The sequence below is a fragment of the Mercurialis annua genome, linkage group LG5 (genome assembly GCF_937616625.2).
Source record: "Mercurialis annua linkage group LG5, ddMerAnnu1.2, whole genome shotgun sequence".
NCBI classification, from domain to species: Eukaryota; Viridiplantae; Streptophyta; class Magnoliopsida; order Malpighiales; family Euphorbiaceae; genus Mercurialis; species Mercurialis annua.
In genome coordinates this window covers 26,091,122-26,098,485 of record NC_065574.1, presented here as the reverse complement: position 1 = coordinate 26,098,485, position 7,364 = coordinate 26,091,122, and positions in this window count along the sequence as shown.

Below are 7,364 nucleotides of genomic sequence, written 5' to 3'. Positions count from 1 at the left end.
ACTTTTGGTTTTGTTTCGTAACGTTTGTAAACGTTTGGCTTAAATCGCTATAAATGGGAAATGTTTGAATTTGTTTTGTAACGTTTAAAACGTTTCGCTTAAATCGCTAAAAAGATAAAACGTTTGGATTTTTTTCTTAACGTTTGTAAACCTTTGGCTTAAATCGCTAAAAAGGTGAAACGTTTGGATTTGTTTCGTAACGTTTTAAACGTTTGGATTGCTTTTGTAACGTTTTAAACTTCTGGATTAAATCGTTAAAAAGAGGAAACGTTTGGATTTGTTTCGTAATGTTTGTAAAGGTTTGGCTTAATTTGCTAAAAAGGTTAAACGTTTGGATTTTTTTCGTAATGTTTTAAACGTTTGGATTGGTTTCGTAACGTTTTATACGTTTCCCTTAAATCGCTAAAAAGATGAAACGTTTTAATTTGTTTCGTACCGTCTGTAAACGTTTTGCTTAAATCACTAAAAAGGTGAAACGTTTATATTTGTTTCGTAACGTTTTAAACGTTTTGCTTTTGTTTCATAATGTTTTAAACGTTTGGGATGGTTTCGTAATGTTCTAAACGTTTGGCTTAAATCGCTAAAAAGGTGTAACATTTCGATTCGTTTCATAACGTTTGTAAACATTTATCTTAAATCGCTAAAAAGGTGAAACATTGGGACTGGTTTCGTAACGTTTAAACGTTTCACGTTTTTAACGATTGAAGCCAAACGTTACAAACGTTACGAAACAAATCCAAACGTTTCACCTTTTTAGCGATTTAAGCAAAAAGATTAAAATGTTATGAAACCAATCCAAACGTTTAAAACGTTACGAAACAAATCCAAACGTTTCACCTTGTTAGCAATTTAAGCCAAACTTTTAAAACGTTACGAAACAAATCTAAAAGTTTAATAACGTTACGAAACCAATCCAAACACTTAAAATGTTAGCAAACAAATCCAAACGTTTCACCTTTTTAGCCATTTAAGCTAAACGTTTAAAACGTTACCAAAACATCCAGACGTTTCACCTTTTTAGAGATTTAAGCCAAACGTTTTGTAATGTTTATAAACGTTTTGTTTAAATCGTTAAAAAAGGGAAACGTTTGGTTTTATTTCGTAACGTTTATAAACATTTTGCTTAAATCACTAAAAAGGATAAACGCTTGGTTTTTTTTCTCGCAAAATTTGTAAATGTCTGACTTAAATCGCTAAAAATGTGAAACGTTCGGATTTGTTTTGTAACGTTTGATAAAAAGGTGAAACGTTTTGTTTTGTTTTGTAAAACTTTGGCTTCTATTGCTAAAAAGGTCAAACATTTGGATTTGTTTCATAACGTTTGTAAACGTTTGGCTTAAATGGCTAAATATGTGGAACGTTTGGATTTTTTTCATAACGTTTGTAAACGTTTGACTTAAATTGCTAAAGAAAGGAAACGATTGGATTTGTTTCGTAGCGTTTGTAAACGTTTGAATTGGTATCGTAATGTTTTCAACGTTCTTCTTAAATCCCTAAAGGGCGAAACGTTTAGATTTGTTTCGTAACGTTTGTAAATGTTTGGCTTAAACCACTAAAAAGGCAAAACGTTTGTATTTGTTTCGTAACGTTTGCAAACGTTTGGATTGGTTTCGTAACGTTTTAGACGTTGGGCTTAAATCGCTCCAAATGTGGAATGTTTGGATTTGTTTCGTAACGTTTGTAAATGTTTGTCTTAAATCGCTAAAAAGGCAAAACGTTTGGATTTGTTTCGTAACATTTTAATCATTTGGATTGGTTTCGTAACTTTTGTAAGCGTTTGGCTTATATCGCTAAGAAGAAGAAACATTTGGTTTTGTTTGGTAATGTTTGTAAACATTTGGCGTCAATCGCTAAAAAGGCAAAACTTTTGGTTTTGTTTCTTAACGTTTGTATACGTTTGGCTTCAATCGCTAAAAAGGTGAAATGTTTGGATTTTCTTCGTAACGTTTTAAACGTTTGGCTTAAATCGCTGAAAAGGGGAAACATTTGGTTTTGTTTCGTAATGTTTGTAAACGTTTGGCTTAAATCGCTAAAAATGTGAAACGTTCGGATTTGTTTTGTAACGTTTGATAAAAAGGTGAAACATTTTGTTTTGTTTTGTAAAACTTTGGCTTCTATTGCTAAAAAGGTCAAACGTTTGGATTTGTTTCATAACGTTTGTAAACGTTTGGCTTAAATGGCTAAATATGTGGAACGTTTGGATTTTTTTTCATAACGTTTGTAAACGTTTGGCTTAAATTGCTAAAAAAAGGAAACGATTGGATTTGTTTCGTAGCATTTGTAAACGTTTGAATTGGTTTCGTAATGTTTTCAACGTTCTTCTTAAATCACTAAAGGGCGAACGTTTAGATTTGTTTCGTAACGTTTGTAAATGTTTGGCTTAAACCACTAAAAAGGCAAAACGTTTGTATTTGTTTCGTAACGTTTGAAAACGTTTGGATTGGTTTCGTAACGTTTTAGACGTTGGGATTAAATCGCTCCAAATGTGGAATGTTTGGATTTGTTTCGTAACGTTTGTAAATGTTTGGCTTAAATCGCTAAAAAGGCAAAACGTTTGGATTTGTTTCGTAACATTTTAATCATTTGGATTGGTTTCGTAACTTTTGTAAGCGTTTGGCTTATATCGCTAAGAAGAAGAAACATTTGGTTTTGTTTGGTAATGTTTGTAAACATTTGGCGTCAATCGCTAAAAAGGCAAAACTTTTGGTTTTGTTTCTTAACGTTTGTATACGTTTGGCTTCAATTGCTAAAAAGGTGAAATGTTTGGATTTTCTTCGTAACGTTTTAAACGTTTGGCTTAAATCGCTGAAAAGGGGAAACATTTGGTTTTGTTTCGTAACGTTGGTAAACGTTTGGATTGTTTCGTAATGTTTTAAACGTTTGGCTTAAATCGCTAAAAAGGTGAAATGTTTGGATTTGTTTCGTAACGTTTGTAAACGTTTGGCTTAACTCGCTAAAAAGGTGAAACGTTTGATTTGTTTTGTAATGTTAGTAAACGTTTGGCTTAAATTTCTAAAAATGTGAAACGTTTGGATTTGTTTCGTAACGTTTATAAACGTTTGGCTTAAATCGCTAAAAAAAGTGAAACTTTTGGTTTTGTTTCGTAACGTTTGTAAACGTTTGGCTTAAATCGCTATAAATGGGAAATGTTTGAATTTGTTTTGTAACGTTTAAAACGTTTCGCTTAAATCGCTAAAAAGATAAAACGTTTGGATTTTTTTCTTAACGTTTGTAAACCTTTGGCTTAAATCGCTAAAAAGGTGAAACGTTTGGATTTGTTTCGTAACGTTTTAAACGTTTGGATTGCTTTTGTAACGTTTTAAACATCTGGATTAAATCGTTAAAAAGAGGAAACGTTTGGATTTGTTTCGTAATGTTTGTAAAGGTTTGGCTTAATTTGCTAAAAAGGTTAAACGTTTGGATTTTTTTCGTAATGTTTTAAACGTTTGGATTGGTTTCGTAACGTTTTATACGTTTCCCTTAAATCGCTAAAAAGATGAAACGTTTTAATTTGTTTCGTACCGTCTGTAAACGTTTTGCTTAAATCACTAAAAAGGTGAAACGTTTATATTTGTTTCGTAACGTTTTAAACGTTTTGCTTTTGTTTCATAATGTTTTAAACATTTGGGATGGTTTCGTAATGTTCTAAACGTTTGGCTTAAATCGCTAAAAAGGTGTAACATTTCGATTCGTTTCATAACGTTTGTAAACATTTATCTTAAATCGCTAAAAAGGTGAAACATTGGAACTGGTTTCGTAACGTTTAAACGTTTCACGTTTTTAACGATTGAAGCCAAACGTTACAAACGTTACGAAACAAATCCAAACGTTTCACCTTTTTAGCGATTTAAGCAAAAAGATTAAAATGTTACGAAACCAATCCAAACGTTTAAAACGTTACGAAACAAATCCAAACGTTTCACCTTGTTAGCAATTTAAGCCAAACTTTTAAAACGTTACGAAACAAATCTAAAAGTTTAATAACGTTACGAAACCAATCCAAACACTTAAAATGTTAGCAAACAAATCCAAACGTTTCACCTTTTCAGCAATTTAAGCTAAACGTTTAAAACGTTACCAAAAAATCCAGACGTTTCACCTTTTTAGAGATTTAAGCCAAACGTTTTGTAATGTTTATAAACGTTTTGTTTAAATCGTTAAAAAAGGGAAACGTTTGGTTTTGTTTCGTAACGTTTATAAACATTTGGCTTAAATCACTAAAAAAGGAAAAACGCTTGGTTTTTTTCTCGCAAAATTTGTAAATGTTTGACTTAAATCGCTAAAAATGTGAAACGTTCGGATTTGTTTTGTAACGTTTGATAAAAAGGTGAAACGTTTTGTTTTGTTTTGTAAAACTTTGGCTTCTATTGCTAAAAAGGTCAAACATTTGGATTTGTTTCATAACGTTTGTAAACGTTTGGCTTAAATGGCTAAATATGTGGAACATTTGGATTTTTTTCATAACGTTTGTAAACGTTTGACTTAAATTGCTAAAGAAAGGAAACGATTGGATTTGTTTCGTAGCGTTTGTAAACGTTTGAATTGGTATCGTAATGTTTTCAACGTTCTCCTTAAATCACTAAAGGGCGAAACGTTTAGATTTGTTTCGTAACGTTTGTAAATGTTTGGCTTAAACCACTAAAAAGGCAAAACGTTTGTATTTGTTTCGTAACGTTTGCAAACGTTTGGATTGGTTTCGTAACGTTTTAGACGTTGGGATTAAATCGCTCCAAATGTGGAATGTTTGGATTTGTTTCGTAACGTTTGTAAATGTTTGTCTTAAATCGCTAAAAAGGCAAAACGTTTGGATTTGTTTCGTAACATTTTAATCATTTGGATTGGTTTCGTAACTTTTGTAAGCGTTTGGCTTATATCGCTAAGAAGAAGAAACATTTGGTTTTGTTTGGTAATGTTTGTAAACATTTGGCGTCAATCGCTAAAAAGGAAAAACTTTTGGTTTTGTTTCTTAACGTTTGTATACGTTTGGCTTCAATCGCTAAAAAGGTGAAATGTTTGGATTTTCTTCGTAACGTTTTAAACGTTTGGCTTAAATCGCTGAAAAGGGGAAACATTTGGTTTTGTTTCGTAATGTTTGTAAACGTTTGGCTTAAATCGCTAAAAATGTGAAACGTTCGGATTTGTTTTGTAACGTTTGATAAAAAGGTGAAACGTTTTGTTTTGTTTTGTAAAACTTTGGCTTCTATTGCTAAAAAGGTCAAACGTTTGGATTTGTTTCATAACGTTTGTAAACGTTTGGCTTAAATGGCTAAATATGTGGAACGTTTGGATTTTTTTTCATAACGTTTGTAAACGTTTGGCTTAAATTGCTAAAAAAAGGAAACGACTGGATTTGTTTCGTAGCATTTGTAAACGTTTGAATTGGTTTCGTAATGTTTTCAACGTTCTTCTTAAATCACTAAAGGGCGAACGTTTAGATTTGTTTCGTAACGTTTGTAAATGTTTGGCTTAAACCACTAAAAAGGCAAAACGTTTGTATTTGTTTCGTAACGTTTGTAAACGTTTGGATTGGTTTCGTAACGTTTTAGACGTTGGGATTAAATCGCTCCAAATGTGGAATGTTTGGATTTGTTTCGTAACGTTTGTAAATGTTTGGCTTAAATCGCTAAAAAGGCAAAACGTTTGGATTTGTTTCGTAACATTTTAATCATTTGGATTGGTTTCGTAACTTTTGTAAGCGTTTGGCTTATATCGCTAAGAAGAAGAAACATTTGGTTTTGTTTGGTAATGTTTGTAAACATTTGGCGTCAATCGCTAAAAAGGAAAAACTTTTGGTTTTGTTTCTTAACGTTTGTATACGTTTGGCTTAAATCGCTAAAAAGGGGAAACATCTGGTTTTGTTTCGTAATGTTTGTAAACGTTTGGCTTAAATCGCTAAAAATGTGAAACGTTCGGATTTGTTTTGTAACGTTTGATAAAAAGGTGAAACGTTTTGTTTTGTTTTGTAAAACTTTGGCTTCTATTGCTAAAAAGGTCAAACGTTTGGATTTGTTTCATAACGTTTGTAAACGTTTGGCTTAAATGGCTAAATATGTGGAACGTTTGGATTTTTTTTCATAACGTTTGTAAACGTTTGGCTTAAATTGCTAAAAAAAGGAAACGATTGGATTTGTTTCGTAGCATTTGTAAACGTTTGAATTGGTTTCGTAATGTTTTCAACGTTCTTCTTAAATCACTAAAGGGCGAACGTTTAGATTTGTTTCGTAACGTTTGTAAATGTTTGGCTTAAACCACTAAAAAGGCAAAACGTTTGTATTTGTTTCGTAACGTTTGTAAACGTTTGGATTGGTTTCGTAACGTTTTAGACGTTGGGATTAAATCGCTCCAAATGTGGAATGTTTGGATTTGTTTCGTAACGTTTGTAAATGTTTGGCTTAAATCGCTAAAAAGGCAAAACGTTTGGATTTGTTTCGTAACATTTTAATCATTTGGATTGGTTTCGTAACTTTTGTAAGCGTTTGGCTTAAATCGCTAAGAAGAAGAAACATTTGGTTTTGTTTGGTAATGTTTGTAAACATTTGGCGTCAATCGCTAAAAAGGCAAAACTTTTGGTTTTGTTTCTTAACGTTTGTATACGTTTGGCTTCAATTGCTAAAAAGGTGAAATGTTTGGATTTTCTTCGTAACGTTTTAAACGTTTGGCTTAAATCGCTGAAAAGGGGAAACATTTGGTTTTGTTTCGTAACGTTGGTAAACGTTTGGATTGTTTCGTAATGTTTTAAACGTTTGGCTTAAATCGCTAAAAAGGTGAAATGTTTGGATTTGTTTCGTAATGTTTGTAAACGTTTGGCTTAACTCGCTAAAAAGGTGAAACGTTTGATTTGTTTTGTAATGTTAGTAAACGTTTGGCTTAAATTTCTAAAAATGTGAAACGTTTGGATTTGTTTCGTAACGTTTATAAACGTTTGGCTTAAATCGCTAAAAAAAGTGAAACTTTTGGTTTTGTTTCGTAACGTTTGTAAACGTTTGGCTTAAATCGCTATAAATGGGAAATGTTTGAATTTGTTTTGTAACGTTTAAAACGTTTCGCTTAAATCGCTAAAAAGATAAAACGTTTGGATTTTTTTCTTAACGTTTGTAAACCTTTGGCTTAAATCGCTAAAAAGGTGAAACGTTTGGATTTGTTTCGTAACGTTTTAAACGTTTGGATTGCTTTTGTAACGTTTTAAACATCTGGATTAAATCGTTAAAAAGAGGAAACGTTTGGATTTGTTTCGTAATGTTTGTAAAGGTTTGGCTTAATTTGCTAAAAAGGTTAAACGTTTGGATTTTTTTCGTAATGTTTTAAACGTTTGGATTGGTTTCGTAACGTTTTATACGTTTCCCTTAAATCGCTAAAAAGATGAA